Source organism: Argiope bruennichi, chromosome 8 (genome assembly GCF_947563725.1).
Source record: "Argiope bruennichi chromosome 8, qqArgBrue1.1, whole genome shotgun sequence".
Taxonomy (NCBI): domain Eukaryota; kingdom Metazoa; phylum Arthropoda; class Arachnida; order Araneae; family Araneidae; genus Argiope; species Argiope bruennichi.
The window spans coordinates 101,101,310-101,118,572 of record NC_079158.1 but is presented as its reverse complement, the minus strand read 5'-3'; the positions used below and the strand labels follow the sequence as shown (position 1 = coordinate 101,118,572).

The 17,263-nt window shown below is 27.2% G+C and overlaps 1 protein-coding gene and 1 long non-coding RNA gene across 3 annotated transcripts in view; one reads left to right on the top strand and one right to left on the bottom strand.

Moving 5' to 3' along the window:
- LOC129980851 (uncharacterized) overlaps positions 1-17,263 on the top strand; it is a 44,641-nt gene that overhangs the window by 259 nt on the left and 27,119 nt on the right. The window contains exon 2 of the long non-coding RNA XR_008785265.1: positions 9,025-9,152. This is a non-coding gene — a long non-coding RNA (uncharacterized LOC129980851). The remainder of the gene's footprint in view (positions 1-9,024; positions 9,153-17,263) is intronic.
- LOC129980850 (homeotic protein antennapedia-like) overlaps positions 1-17,263 on the bottom strand; it is a 788,317-nt gene that overhangs the window by 766,403 nt on the left and 4,651 nt on the right. The window lies entirely within an intron of this gene.

Below are 17,263 nucleotides of genomic sequence, written 5' to 3'. Positions count from 1 at the left end.
AAGCAAGAATTTACCATAAAAAAAACTGCCGAATTACAGAGATGTGTATAATGTAGAGATGTATGTTCTGTGTGTACATTCTGACTTCCCATGTCAAGTTTAGTGAATTATTTCACTAATTGTTGCATTTTTTAGTTTCACCCAGAAAGCTTTAGTTGTTCGCAAATAAAGTAAAAAAAATCCGAAATTAAATTATTGATGTCCCGACTAAGCAATTTATTGTTGCAACTAATCAATTTTCTCTTTGATTGTAATAGGGCCGCGGTGGCCTGGTCACGGCTCGTGAGGCGCAGGGTTTGAGGTTCCAGATTCGATTCCGCCGAAGAAATCGTGTACGGGGGTTTGTTGCACGTTAAATCCGTCAGGGCCAAATGTCTTCTTGCTGTTGTGGAGAGGGAGGTGACAGCTCAGGTGTCGTCCTCGTCATCTGACAGCGGTTCAAAATTATGAGGTCCATCCCAAAATAGCCCTAGTGTTGCTTTACAACGGAATGTTAATATAATCTGTTATCTTTGATGTTAATAAGCATAAGTCTACACAAAATACGAATAAATAACTTTCAAAATAATTACGATAGTGAACCGATATTATTCCCTGAAATGGGATGACTAGGTATCTTATATGCAATAAAAGTACAGAAAAAGAATTACTATAAACTAAAAAAGAATTTGATGGTACAAACGGTTATTTTACTGCGTCTAATCTACTGTCCATAAATACTTAATTTAGAATTAGAGCAAGTTATTCAAATTTAATTATTAGATAACTATGTTGAATTTTTTCTGTCTAAAATAATTCAAGTAATGATTTGGAATTCAATTTACACAATTTATATTTGTACTCATGTATGAACCAATTATATTCTAATAAAATTCATTTCCAGGAATAGAAAATATCTACACACTTGGGAAAAATCAAAACAGTTTGTTGATAACCACAATGATCTGCTGACGCACAGAAATATTTTATTTAATCAGCGAACATTTTAAAGAATGTTATTATTTGTTTACAAAAACGGCTAAATTACACAATGAATACGCAATTTGCTTATTAATAAGTATCAAAGAGTTTAATATTTTTCGTATAAAATTATTTAAATTTTAAAAAATTTGACTTATTATCTCACAAAAATGTATGTTCAACCAGAAATGTATCAAGTATCTCATGTAATCTTAAATCAATGTTCAAACCATAAATGTGTTAGGTATCTCATGTAATCTCAAATCAATGTTCAAACCAGAAATGTATCAGATATCTCATGTAATCTCAAATCAATGTTCAAACCAGAAATGTATCAGATATCTCATGTAATCTCTAATAATCATATCTATTCAAGATTTATTTCATATCGATTCTATAATATGGACATCAGAACAGTAATTTGGATATATCCACTCACATAAGCATTTGCGATGTATAGGTTTACTGTAATTGTTATACGTAGTCAGTATATACGATGCAATTTTTTATATGTTATCGGAATTTAAAAAACGTACAATTCGTTTTAGATTGGAATATGTCATACTCTTATCTAAAATCATACCAAAATTGTATTATATAATCATAAAAGAATTGTCTTGTAAGCAGTAAAAACCGAACCGAGTTTAAATATTTTCCAACTAAAGAAGCTCGTGCGCTGAAATATTATCTACAGCATTTATTATCTCTATTTCCACTTGAGGAAAAGTAAAATCAAATAAATAAATAAAACAAAAAAAAATTCATGAATTTATAATGACGTGTAATTCTGGCTGTAAAAGAGGAAAAATCAATTAAATAATAATTTTTTTTAATTCTGAAATTAATTTCACAGACCCGCATGGATAAATTAAAGAACTTTCAATAATTTTCCCATCCATAATGATTGGATATTTCCATGAAAGTAAGTTCCTATTTCGATAACCATATTCAGAAAGGATAAAGCGCATTTTGACAGACAGAATCACTATTATTGCCACTTTCTAAATTAAAAAGCGAATAATCTGATTATCAATAATATGACAACATCACCATTATTGTCACATTTCAGGTTAGAGCAAATCTTTTGATTAACGACAACACAACAATATCCGCCGTTAATTGGGGAAATTTCAGCTATCACTGTGAGAACAAAATAGTTCCATAGATGTCTACTTAGGGTCGATGCTTGTCTGTAAAAAAACTTGTGTTTGAATGAACTTGAAGGGACGCGATGACAGCTCAGAAAATGATGCGAGTCGGACTCGCTTACATGTTTCCGGTCTCGCATAGAGTCAATGGCCTTCAAGGCAAGTTTATGACTGAGTTTCGCTGAAAACATGTCAAAAACCTGCCTCCAAAAACTGAACAGACACTGAGTACGAAGTAGACGAAAAAGCACGATTTTCTCTATAGATAATACATATTAAAATTTCCACATTATAATTAATGAGATGAGCTGATATAATCGAGCCAAGTAAACCTGTTTTTAAAACCATATAATAGTCAAGGAATTAAAACAAAATTGTTTTGTTATTAAGCAAGACTATTTTTCAAAAATTCCCAATAATTTTATTTTTATTTATTTATTTCTGGAAGCTTTTAGTTTAGGTAGTGAAAAATCTTTCTGCCTCTGAAATAGGAACATCCGCAGTCGATCAAATTTAGATACTCAAATGCAAATGATTTTCTGGTCCTAAACAAAGCTATTTTATGAATTGCTCTATTTTATTACAATAGTTTCAAATTTCAAACATTTTTAACTTAGTAAACAATTAATGTCTTATATCAGGCTAATTTTTTTAGTTTTATTAATTTCATAAATATAAATATATATGCATTTATTTAATTACCAAGCTGCAATCACGTTTCTCGCATCATTAAAACAAAAACTCTGTATTTATAAAAATTGTGCTTAATCGGTAATGAAATAGATAGTAATCTGATAGTAGTAAATAATAGATAGTAAATAAAACGAAGTTAAAAAATCGAAAGTCCCATCACTGTCTTTGAAACTGCCATCTGCTACAAAGATTATGTTATATATATATATATATATATACACACACACACACACACACACAATTTTTGAAAGACTGAAAATATTTTCAATTCTTTAAATTTCAAGTTAAAACAAAAAGTTTCTTCATATTCTAATTAACTTCTCTATATTTATTGCTGCATATATAAAGAAAAAAAAAAGAAATTTTCCTTTAGAAAGAAAAATGAAGAAATTTTGTTTATATAGAAACTTTGCTTTATTTGCTTTAAAAAAAAAGAAATTTTGTTTTATCAGCTGATTTTTATTAAGCTTACAATTAGAGAGTAAAAAGTTCCGATCATAAATTATTTTAATTCAAAATTTATCCTTTAAAATAAATGTTTTATGCATAGCCTGTCATTAATGATCCATTTACACAATAGACCTATGATTGTTATCCTTTTTCTATTCATTTAACATATTCTTTTGTCAAAGACTGCAGTTTACAACGCCTATTAAAACATATTTTCGAATATAAAACTTCTCTCTGTCTCTCTCTCTCTCTCTCTCTCACACACGCACACATACAGAAATCATTTTTCAAAAAATTTAGCACCTTGAAATTATTTTAGTCAAATTTAATTGAGTACTTGTTTTATAGTTCCGACTTCCTCTTGTAACAACAGAAATTTGTAGTTAAAAATACATATATAAAAATTTCTACCATTTTCTAATAAATAATCTTCATTTTTAGGTTACTTTTCATATGAGTATAATTGCTAACAAATAAAAAAACAAATGAATATTTGTTAAAATATAAATACACATGAAACCATTAAAATTAAAAATAAATATTAAATTTAAAATAATAAGTAAGGAAATAATATGTTAATAAAAACACATGTCAATAAAATTGTTAGTTTTTTTAAAAAAAATTTTTAATGGTATATTAGGAGATTGAATAAGTACAAAAAACAAAACAAAAAATGAATACACAAGATTAAATTAAATATTTTTAACACTTTAGTTACATGTGAGACATTTTTATAATAATTTCTCACATTTCGCTAATTCTACTTTAGATACCAGTATATAAAAAAGACTATCGTATTTTTCTGGCTTTTGTTCGATTATTATGAGAAAAATATTTAAAATTTCACTAAATCTTATTATAATTGTAAATTTATATTATGATACAGACATTATTTATCAAATTAAAAATTCAATCAACAATAAATAAATAAAGTTTTAATAAAAATTGGCTACTAGTGAAAAAAAAAAGGGGGGGGGGCTTCTTCGAAGAAGAACATACCAAAATCAAAAATTAAATCACTTTTGTTCAGAAGAAATGCACATTAAAAAAAAAAGATTTTTGAGACAAAATTCAAACCATTCAAGCACGTTCATCATTATAAGTTCACATATCTGCATTAGAAAATCAGAATTTTTTTTTTCCAAATGTAAAGCAAATAACAAATGAGTCAAAGTAATGGTATATCTGAGTCAGTAATAGTTTTCCACCAAGTCAGAATTAGAGGAATTTAATTTCTGTTTGCGAAAATATAAAAAAATTCTAATAAAAATTTATAGAAAAAGAACAGATTTTAAATCAATAAAAGAATACATTTTGGAAATGTTGCAACATTAAATTTTTTTTCTTTTAATCCCAAATTATAATGCGTTAATAATAATAGAACTCGTTTATTTTTCAGCAGTCTTTTATTTTGTAACACTTTATTAGCTTGTTTTGAACAAGTATGAATTTTTAAACAGTTTTTTTAATAAATTTAAATTCAAATTGGATATATTTCACGATTACAATTATTTTTTTAAACATGAAGCAAAAAATATTTTTGCTGATTCATATAACAATAAAATCATATCATCAATTTCTTTTTTGAAGTATAAACTATATATATCAGCTCATAGAGAACAAGCGTTTTGAGATAATAAATTAAAAGTAAACATTCAAAACTGGTTCTGTATATGATTTACATCTGTATACAATTATTCAGCTTTCCAAGAAGCTCCTGAAATGAACTAATAGGTTTAGTAAGTCATAAATTATTTTAAATGACTTTAACATGAAATAAAAATGGAAATACAAAACACGCAAATAATTTTTCTGTAACAACCGGTTATTCCGAAATACGTACGCGTGGAAAGATGTTATTCTCATTTTCAAAGCAATCGTGCAAGAAAACCATTAATAATTTTTGTTCTAACTTTTTCAAAAAAACCAGTTCTCTTCTTAAATTTTTTTTTAATTAATTTAATTAATTTATTTATTTCCTTACTTTTACGCTTTGTTTCATTAAACAGTTCATCTTAGAAAGATAAAGACTTTCATAATTAAAAATTCGAAATCTAATCCCTCAACTTCCACTTACGGTATGATTAAAGATATTTGTATCAGTGATTTATCCAACAGAACATTCTTATTAGACATAAAATAAAAATTAGTTAAAAACACTTCAAAAGTTCTTTCCATAAATGATTACATTCCTATTGTTGCTTTTTGCTTTCGTAGTTTAAAATTTTTTTTTTCTTTTTCTTCTATGGCTTCCGAAATTATGATTTGAAGAAATTAATTGTTCTTAGTGTGAAAATAAAAATTATTCTACAAGTAATGCTAATTTTATCCTCAAAATCATTTTACTCAAATGCCCAAATTAAAAAAAAAATATTTAAAACGACTACAATGCGCACATTGTCATTGCAATTGGAAATAAACAGAACCGTTAATAAAAATTCAAAGATATTTTCATTGGAGATGAGTGCTACTCTCAATTTAATAAATAATTAAAAATACCAGTAACGTTTCATTTTAAATAAAAAATCTATGTGCAAGTTACATCTGTAATATAAATAGTTGGCAAAATATATTTTATGGTATTGTTCGAAAAATTGAATAGATATTTAGGTAACAACCTTTTTTAAAGGATTTCGTTTACTATAAAATAAGAATATACAATGTTAATATCTTATTCCATAAATATTCTTATCTTATATATATATATATATATATATATATATATATATATATATATATATATATATATTATTTTAAACATGCGAATTTCAGATTTATTCAAAATTTAAGAAAAACTTGAAGAAAAGTGTTTTAACTATAATAATGCATTGTATTTGTGTTTTTAACAATAGAAAATAATCAGCGAAAGTGGTTCCCTAAAACTTTCTCGTTTATACTCTAATAGTTATACTTGTATGTTATTTTTAAAATAGGCCATTGGAGAAAAATAGTTACGGAAGAGCTTATTTGCATGCAAGTTACATAAAATACATTACATGACCTTTTTATCTAGAAAACATCAGAATGATATATCCATAAAATGTTTTAAATTTTAAAAAACAATTTCAAAAAACTGTAATAAAATTTTGATAAATTAGCTCAAGGAATATTTGAAATAGCAATTTGTTAAACAACTTATAAAGAACTTGAATGAGAAATTTGAACAATCATTTGTGTGCAAATTTTGAAATGCGCTGATATTCTAGGATGGCAATGGACACTTTGGAGCGATATCTCTGAAATTTCAAGTGGAAATTAACTAATTAAAAATTAAAGGAGTGTTTTGTATTTTATAATGATAATTTAAGCAAAAAAGATAATTGAACAAAAGTTTTTGTTATTTGTTTTAAATTGTTTTTAAAATTTGAAAAAAAAATTCTTTTAATGATTCTAATTTAGCTGTCATGGAATTTGTTCAGAATTTCAGAAATTTTTACAAAAATATTTCTCAATTAAGTTTTTCATTTCTGCAATGAAATTCAAATCCTTTAAGTATTTTAACTTAACTTAACTTAACTTAATCGCGAGAATTTCTTCCATTGTTGAAAGTTGGGGTAGAAAGATTACACTATCTATACAATTTTGGAGTTTCAGTACTGCTTAAGGCAATGCGAGTTGGAATGATATATTACACGAAAGATAATGTTTTTAATGACACTGTAATATCATGGAACTTGATTCCATTACGAAGATTCATGTACCAAATAAACAGATCAGTTGTAAAGTTTCAAAATAAAAAGTAATAATACTTATCATAATCAGATGCTTAAAATTTTTGAAAGAATGATGAAAATCAACTTGTACAGAGTTAATTGAAATTAGTCGGAATTACAATTTCCAACGAAACAAGTAATCGTTAAAGATTTTCCCCTCATAAGGATTTAGTTTTTTAAAAATCATTATTTCAATATTTTAAGAATTTTTTTTTTTTTTTTTTTTTTTTTTTGCTAAAAATTGAATTATGGAAATTTTTCTCCTTACCAAGACGAAAGGCAAAAATGAAGCATCAGAAACTCTGCCGCAAACAGTATGGCAGCCTAATTTTACCATTAACAATTTTTTAAAAAATATTTTTACTTTTTAAACTTTAAAAAAAATATTGCGACTTGATAGCATTTCTTTGATATTTTAACCCATTAGACAGTAAACATTTTTTGTAAAGAACCACTCAGCATTAATATATATCATAATTTGATGTTTAAAATTGTTTTTTTTAGAGAATCATGACAAATTAAGCATAATCAGAAAGTTTATTCAAGTCATGAACAAGCGATTCAAATGAAATTATGCACAGTTAATATTACAGGCGATGTAGCTAGTCGAAAAGGCGGCTAGTACAAAATAAAACCAATGTTAGCAATCCTTATCGTTTTTCTTTATATTACTCAGAATTTTATTTAGTTAATAGATCGCCATTCATCTCTACAATAGTGTCCACTGGTAATGTAGTCACCTAGTCTACACCCCCACTGCCTCTCCCTCTCGTTCCATCTCAAATCGATTCCAATTTCCCACGGACGCCCCTGGGACCTCCATTCCATTCCATGATAGCAACCACCACCCCTTTTACGAAAGAAATGCCACGACCAGATGGATAGGGATTTGCTACAGAGAAAAGAAAAAGAAAAAAAAGAGAGAGAGAGAACTTTTCTCCCGTCTGCCAGAGAAGTAGGAGAGAAAAAAGAAGGGAAAAAATGCAGCAGAGAAGGAAACTGAGATAAAAGGAGGGAAAAAAAAAGATCCCACCGCCTGCACATGCCAATCGAAATAGGGTCCAGATAAAGAATGCGAATTTACTGCGTTCCTGGAAGTTGGCGTTGCGTAAGAGAGAGAAAACTGTTCATGAATTGAACCTTCCCCATATCGCTCGGATTTAGGAAGAGAAAAGCACCGCGGGGGAATGTCGCCTTTATTACAAAAGAGCCAGGGAAAAAAAATCTCTTAGTCATGGCAATCATTTTGGGATATAAAAAAAATGGCAAATAGTTGCGCAAAAGAACTATATAAAATTTAATTTCGCTATCCAATTATTTATATATAGTCACAATTTTAAATATATATAATTATTACTCTTAATATATTAAGAGATGGCAATAACATTTTATTAATTGAAGAGTTTTCGCAAAAATCTTCGCATCAGATTTGGAATAGGGAAATTTAAGTTTCAGAAAACAAATGATTTTATTTCAAAATTCTTCTGATTCGCTCTTATATGTTTTAGTTAATAATTCAAGTTAAAAAATTTTTAGGGAACGAAATATCGTTTCTTGTTTTTTATGTTGAGGACTGACAAACTATTTAAAAGAATTTGGTATAGTTCACAAATGTAAGAATTTTTTGTGGCAAATGGTAATCTATGACCAAAACGACTATAACTAGGACAGGCATCAATTCTTAGACAAATTATGCATAAAATTTTTTTCATTAATATTAAATAGATTATTTTTCTTAAAATCTCAACTGTTTTTTTAATAATTGTATTTTAAAAATATTTTTTACATAAAGTTTTATAAAAAGTATGTACTGAAAAGTTTTCTGCGAGTTAATATTAATTTTGCAAATGTTGATCAATTTTGAAATTCATAATCCTGTGTGCTGTAAAATAATTTAAAAAATTGATTTTTAAATCTTGAAAAATATCTTTTTTTTTTTTTTTCTTTATACCTTTTTAATTTTTTTGAAATTATACGAAAACATGAGAAATTATGTAATTGTATATTAATATTATATGGTTACAGTTTCAAATTTTACAATTGTTTCATTTATAAACTAGGTGGGCTGGAAAAACGATGGTTTTTTCTCTCATGGATAATTATTGAGAATCTTGAGACATCTTCATCTCCTCAGGCTGCCAACGTATCTGACATCCCTATGTATCGTTACAAACATACAATTTTCATAGTAAGTACCCCAATATTGCCTCTGGCTTTTACAAAAGGTGAAACACCTGCGTATATTATGTTTAGTTAATTAACGTCCCATCAGAAGCAGCACGAAAGCTATTTTGAAGCAGCTCTGTCCATATGATGACTTGGGATAGTTGATCATCTTGTTATTGAAATTATTAATAATGTAAATGCCATAAATGATTCATCGTTGCGTCAATTATTACGGTATTTAATATCAGTTCTGAAGTCTACGATCGCATTAAATCTTATAGTATTTTAAAGATGCAAGTTTCGGGGACCTCTTTTTCCCTCCCTAGATTAAAAATTACATCTTTTATAGATTGTTTCTAAAAACTAAATATCGCGACGAACTGAAGCAACAAAATGTATAATTGTGGATTACTTTCTCAGGAGAGTGAGTTTCCGTTTTAAGAGAAAAGGAAGGAAACACACACACACACAAAACACTTAAAAAACGATAAAAATTCCAAAATGGATTTATCACACTCTCTAATTTGAAGCTTGCCACAATTATATGAGTAGGTCAATCAAGGAAAAAAATAATTCGACCACACCGATTTATAAGTAAATTTAAAAACATGAAATTATATTTAGTGAATTATGTTCTGAAATTTAAGCATCACTTGACTTTAATTTCACTATGCATAATACGGTTCTTGTAAATCAATTGAAAGCACAAAATTAAATAACCCTAAAAATACCGCAAAGAAGAAAGAAGACAATCTCGGGATCGTTTAAATATGTGATGATCTTGGACAGTCTTTTTTTTTTTTTTGCTTATATGATGATCCGACCCAGGTGAATTTTTGTCCCATCTACTGTCATCAAGTATGTTTATTCTTGTATTATAAATTTAAGCATTTTTGAAGTACGTTAGTTTAAGAATCTTTTGCTTTTAATTTGATATACATAATGTACAGTTCTTTGAAATAAATGAAAGCACAAAATTAAATAACCCTAAAAACACCGCAAAGTAAATCTCAAGGTCCCTTAAATATGTGATGAGCCTGGACAATTGTTTACTTTGCGTATTTGATGATCCGGCCCAGGCGAATTTTTGTTCATCCAGTGTCATCAAGTATATTAATTTTGTATTATGATTTTAAGAATCTCTTGCTTTTAATTTTAATAGTACAAGTTACGGCCATTTAAATGAAATAAAAGCATAAAATTAAATAACGATAAAAATACGGCAAAAAGGGAAGAAGAAATTTTCAACAGCCCCCAAATATGTGATAATCCTGGACAGTTGTTAACCTTGCTTATTTGATGATAAGGCCCAGGTGAATTTTTGCTCTTTCACTGTCATCAAGTATGTTTATTTTTGTAATATGAATTTAAGCATTATCATCATATACGTTAATTTTGTATTATAATTTTAAGTATCACTTGATTATAATTTCGATATGTATAAGTAACAACCTTTAAATCAAATGGAGGCACAAAATTATTTAACCTTAAAAATATCGCAAAAAGGGGAAGAAGAAATTTTCAAGGTCCCCCAAATATTTGATGATCTAGAACAGTTGTTTACTTTGCTTATCTGATGATCCTTCTTAAGTGAATTTTTGTTCATCCACTCTCATCAAGTATTATTTTGTTATCAGAATTTTATCCACTAATTGATTTGTTAAAAGCAGGAGAAGTGCGGGAGTAATCTTCTGTCAAATTGTTGGTAAAATGTTGGTTTGCAATTAACTTTTCTTGAAATACGTTGGTTTATATTATTGACATTTACACAATATAAAATTTCTTATGATCTTGACATCACATGACATTCTACAGAGCATTCAAATTTGATGTTTTATATTATATATACTTACCTATTTAGCGTTTATTTGTCTTGAATTAAATAATGAAATTCATTGAGAAAAAATGCATACGAAACTCCATTTAATTATCAAATCCCTTCTTAGTGTTTCCTTTCTGGTGAAATATAATAAATTTTTGATAGCTTTAAAGATTAATGAGTAGTTTTAAGATCATCCCATTGGCTATTAAAATCGAACAATGTGCTTCGATGCACACTTCATGCACACGACATTTATTACATTGCTATTCTAACGACATTGTAATTTCCTAAGACATTCTTTGAGAATGAATGAAATTCACACTTATTCGAATAATTATGATACAAAAAATGTTAAACATATTATGTAGAAAATACCTAGGAATTTATTAACATATTATGTAGAAAATTTTTAAGCATTTAAGCACTTAGAAATACCTAGACATTTTATATGTGGGAAAGAAATGAATCCCTTATATATTTTTTGATTACTTTGTAAAATAACTTGCAAGAAAGTTATAAGGTAATCAAATTTCATTTTCAATTTCAAATTCTTAAAAAATGAAAGCATAACTTATTGTACTTTAGTGTAGTGATTACAACTCATATTTTAGCTGGAAAAATTCTGTTTCGCTAAGATTATCTTTTTTCTAAGCAATATGAATGCTAAAAAAAAGAACCTTAGTAATATTCAATTATAAGAAATAGCTCGTATTATTATATTTTCGATTCACTGGATATAAGCCATGTTTTATTTATATAGAATATCTACATCTCGAATATCTAAACTAGTAAAAGCATTAAAAATGGCTAAAGAAATTTGAAAATACATATACAAGAAATACATTTCTACTCTAACCTACAGAAACATTCCACGGAATTCTGACTGTTGTCAAGAATTGCAATTAAATGACTCGCATTTATTGTAAAAATCAGATTTCTATTAATACAAATTAGTTCCTGAATAATACTGCTTCACTGCTTTTTCTTTAAGTAGTCACTGTACCTTACAACAAGTGCACTTAATAAGTCTGAATATCTTATAACAACTTAATGCACGTGAATAAGTCTGAAATAATAAACAGCAGAAACAAAATGATTTATTTTTTCAGCCGATTTTTTTATTTCATTGGTTTGTCTTGAATTTTCTCCAGTAGTCCCTCCACTACATCCCTAAACAATACTTAAGAATGAAAAATAAAATTTTCTTGTTTCGCGCACTGTAGTTAAGTAAATATGGCCACATAATCTAAACTTTATATTCTATATAATAATATGCAACCTAAATAATCCGCTTTATTTTGAAAAGTAGCATTGCAAAGAATTTAAAATCAAACTTTTAGCATATTTAAATTTATAATATAAAAACAGCATTCCTTTTCACTGAATGAATGTGTTTCTGAACTAAGGAATGAAGACCGTGTTCCTTACTAAAAGAATGGAATGGCACAATTCAAAAACACGATTTGTTCTTTAAAAAAGATACGTGGAAAGGAAAGAAATGATGAACAAATGTAATTCGAATTTACTTCGATTAATATCTTACGCTATTGTAGATTTTTTAATATTATCCTATGCGAAGTATAAAAATTGCAAATAATCTTATTTTTGAAGAAAAAAAAACATATTTTAGTTTTATGCTGAAAATTGAAAGATATACTATAAAGATACCCGAAACTCAATTAGATAGATAAAAGAAATTTTGCGTATGAGTCTTACAGCAATTTTTTAAATCTATCGAATTTCGGATTAAATTCATTTGTAAAAGAAATATCTATTTACTGTGTATATGACAGCATGCTAAAAAGAAAATGGTCTTCGAAATTACAAATTCATCAATTGCAATCAGAGTTTTCTTTATTTTCTTTATTGCTTACTCGGTTTTTCTCTACTTCAGAATAAAACATCCTTGAAAAATTATGTAACATAGTGACAACAAATATCTAAAATATCCTGCATATTTTTCAAAATTACATTTCATTACAAATGACGATTCTGTGTGAAACTAATAAACACAATTATTTATTAAATTTGACATTGTTAAAAATCGCTGTTAAAAAATTCATCAATTGCAATCAGAGTTTTCTTTATTTTCTTTATTAATTACTCGGTTTTTCTCTACTTCAGAATAAAACACCCTTGAAAAATTATGTAACATAGTGCCAACAAATATCTAAAATATCCTGCATATTTTTACAAAATTACATTTCATTACATGACGATTCTGTGCGAAACTAATAAACACAATTATTTATTAAATTTGACATTGTTAAAAATCGCTGTTAAAAAATTCATCAATTGCAATCAGAGTTTTCTTTATTTTCTTTATTACTTACTCGGTTTTTCTCTACTTCAGAATAAAACACCCTTGAAAAATTATGTAACATAGTGCCAACAAATATCTAAAATATCCTGCATATTTTTACAAAATTACATTTCATTACATGACGATTCTGTGCGAAACTAATAAACACAATTATTTATTAAATTTGACATTGTTAAAAATCGCTGTTAAAAAATTCATCAATTGCAATCAGAGTTTTCTTTATTTTCTTTATAACTTACTCGGTTTTTCTCTACTTCAGAATAAAACACCCTTGAAAAATTATGTAACATAGTGCCAACAAATATCTAAAATATCCTGCATATTTTTCAAAATTACATTTCATTACATGACGATTCTGTGTGAAACTAATAAACACAATTATTTATTAAATTTGACATTGTTAAAAATCGCTGTTAAAAAATTCATCAATTGCAATCAGAGTTTTCTTTATTTTCTTTATTACTTACTCGGTTTTTCTCTACTTCAGAATAAAACACCCTTGAAAAATTATGTAACATAGTGCCAACAAATATCTAAAATATCCTGCATATTTTTCAAAATTACATTTCATTACATGACGATTCTGTGTGAAACTAATAAACACAATTATTTATTAAATTTGACATTGTTAAAAATCGCTGTTAAAAATTTTTGGAAAACAGATAAAAATAGCTCAACTTTGGAATTTTGCGCTAGGTCAAATATTTTGTTATCTATTAAAAAATTTTATCTATGCATATTAAGTGCGACAAATTTTTGATAAATATAACTTTGTCTTTTCCGTTTAACTATTAACAGAATACAATCAAAATTTATTTTTAAAAAATAATATATTTACGAAGATGTAAACACAAGAGTAAAATATCATCCCCAAAGTTTTTTAAATTTAAGTTATATAATGTAATACATATGATAATATATATATATAGGAAACGTGTACAAAATTAATGTATTAGAAAATTAAAAAAAAAAAAAACTGTTTCTTTTAATGATTCGCAAAATAAGAAATTCCGTAATTTTACACATTAAAATATATTATGGGAAAATTTAAAAATTTGACAGCATATTTAATGTGTAGTAAATAAAAATTTATATAAACTTATACAAAAACTCCTGAAATCACATTTTTTATATTATTTAGTAAAATTTCTCCAAGTGCATCGTAGAAACAAGAATCATTACTTCTCTTGGATCACATTTTTCAGAAACAAACAAGATCTAGACTCTCAAAAAACAACCTCTTTATGAATTTCCTTTCCAAATTTCACTAATCACAGAATATTGTTTCTAAGATGGTCTAAATATGTAGTAATCCTTCAGAGCCGGCCTTCTCTATGAAGTGTCCCTGGTGCAAGAAAGCAATTGAGGCCTACATTTTTTGCAAAGTCGAAAAATATAACATTATTTGCATCCCCTTCATTCAAATTCCAATCTTGTAGCAAAGCAATTATTTTATTAGGTTTCCACCTATATCGTTATTATAAAACGATACAAAGTTTTGGGAACATTTTTCAAATTCATGCCTTGCTAAACTTTTTATGTCAGAAACTAATAAATTTTAAATTTATCTTCTATCTGTACAATAACAGTATCAGTTAGAGAGTTAAAAAATAACATCTAACTTCCTCACCCAGCTTTTTTATAATTTCATCTTCCGCTGTTTAAAAACATAATTTTTCTCTTTCTTTCGAATTCGTTTTTCAGGGAAATGTTCTGAAAGGTTCAAATTATGTGCTATCGCTTTTGCTTCGTCTAAAAATGAGTTAAATTTTGGATTTCAATTTTAATTTTATTGACTAAATTAAAAGCCCAGTCGAGAACAATTAATTTTATTTACAATAGTGTATTCATAGTGCTAATTTCACATAATATTGTAACCATAATATTAAATATAAAATAAATGCCATTTCTTCTATTAAATCCAATAGACTTTTAGCTTCGGATACCGCTGTATTATTGCCACTTGCATCAATAAATTATTCTAGGGCAATACAAGTTTGTTCAAACTGTATATACATTGCTTTAACCATACCTATTTTGGCTTCAAAACGAGTGTCGCATTATGGTTTAAGAGTAATGTTAAAATGATTTTGTAAATTTTCCCATCATTTTGTAGATGTAGAAAATAAGCATAAATAAGCAATATAAATGTTCCAATACCCCCCCAAAAAATTACTGCTAGAAGTGGCATCATAGATTAATAACTCAAAAGAATGTCATAGGTTAGGGACATAAATTGCATGAGGGTTTAGAGCAATTATTGTAGATTCTACTCCTTTATAATTCCCTGTCATGCTGTTATCGTTGTTGTATGCCTGTCCACTACAATCCATAATATCAAAATCAAGCTCGCTTAATAGTTCCTATAGAGCCTTTGCTAGCCCAGTCACATCAATAAATCCTATAAATGACTCATCTATATTTAATCGTTTCTCTTTAAAATTTACATGCCTAATAAAGACTGAAGTTTGTTTGTTTTTATATGAGAAATATCAGAAGTAGAATCCATTTGGATACTGTAATACGTGGCTATTTTTGTATCGACTTTAATTTTATTAAGAACTTCATTTCCTAACGCAGGAATAATTTGTTCTTGAGGTGTATGTGCTACATCATATACAATCCTAATTTTTTTTTCTATTTATATGATCCATAAGAACAAAGTCGTATTTATTTAATAATTCTAGAAACTTAAAAAAATTCCGTTATTAGGCGTTCTTATTATTGCATGTTTCCTCGAAGTCGAAGATTATTACATGCTAAAAATTGAATCAGATCTATAATTCTTGAAAATAGTAATTTAAGTCATTAGATTTCTCTATTTATATTAAACTGATTTGTTTTATCAATAGTCGAACAGAAATTTAGTAGTTTCAGTAACTCTTTCGAAGCAATGAATGAAGTGACAGATAGAACGTTCATGATCTTGAATTACAGTTGATAACTTTCTCCAGTTATTATTATCAAAATAATATATACAATTTAATTTAATAGGTGAAGTAAATGGCCGTATTTATGCTTATAATATGTTGCACACTTGCACTAAACTGCAATATGTCTATAAATTTTGTATATTTCAAAACCTATTGATTTTTCCCCTTGTTAAATTTCGTCCTCTCTTCGTCCCATCCCGCTATTATCATTCAGAACATTATTTTAGTTCTTGATCATGCTGGGGCCCCTCAATCGCGGGGTCCCGGTGCATAGCATCCGCCGTACCCTCCAGATGACCGACCCTGTAATCCTTAAAATGTTAAAATCAGTAGTGATACTGTAGTTACAATAATGCTTTTATTTTATTTTATTAATTTAACACATTCCGATTTTTTATGATTATCTATTTGAATTTCATTAATCGCCTTTTATATTAACCCTGAATATTTTAATTCGTTTCTTGATTTTATTACAGATCCTTACCTTCTACTTTGCCATATTGTGATTTGGAAAACTAAATCATTTCAATGTCTCTTTACACTTAATTCTTCAATAAATGTTTCTTACATATATTATTACATATAATATACATGAATATTACATATTCATGAAATGCGCATTTGTTTCAGAAATTGTGAGTACTTTTTTATTGGGATATAGCAACATTCTTATGAAAATTGTTCCAACAATTCCAATTGTTTAAAAGAATTTGAATTAAAATCAATGAACAATAATTTTAAAAACTTATATCTAATACTTTTTAAAAAGTAAAATGCATACAAAGAAATGATAAATCATAAAAAATAACAATAATTTAAGTAATGGAATAAAAATAATTGAAGTTACTATGCATTTTTTGCTATCAATGTCCACCAGTACATAGAAAAAAAATCGTTCTATTATCATAAAAACTGTCATGAATCTCATCACCTGCATGAAGTGCCACTTTTGTTTAATGCATGGTTTTCACTCAATATACCTTCTTTTCAATTACAATCATTGAAAAATATTTTTTTTAACTTTACAACCGATTTTTTGATATTTCAAAAACTTG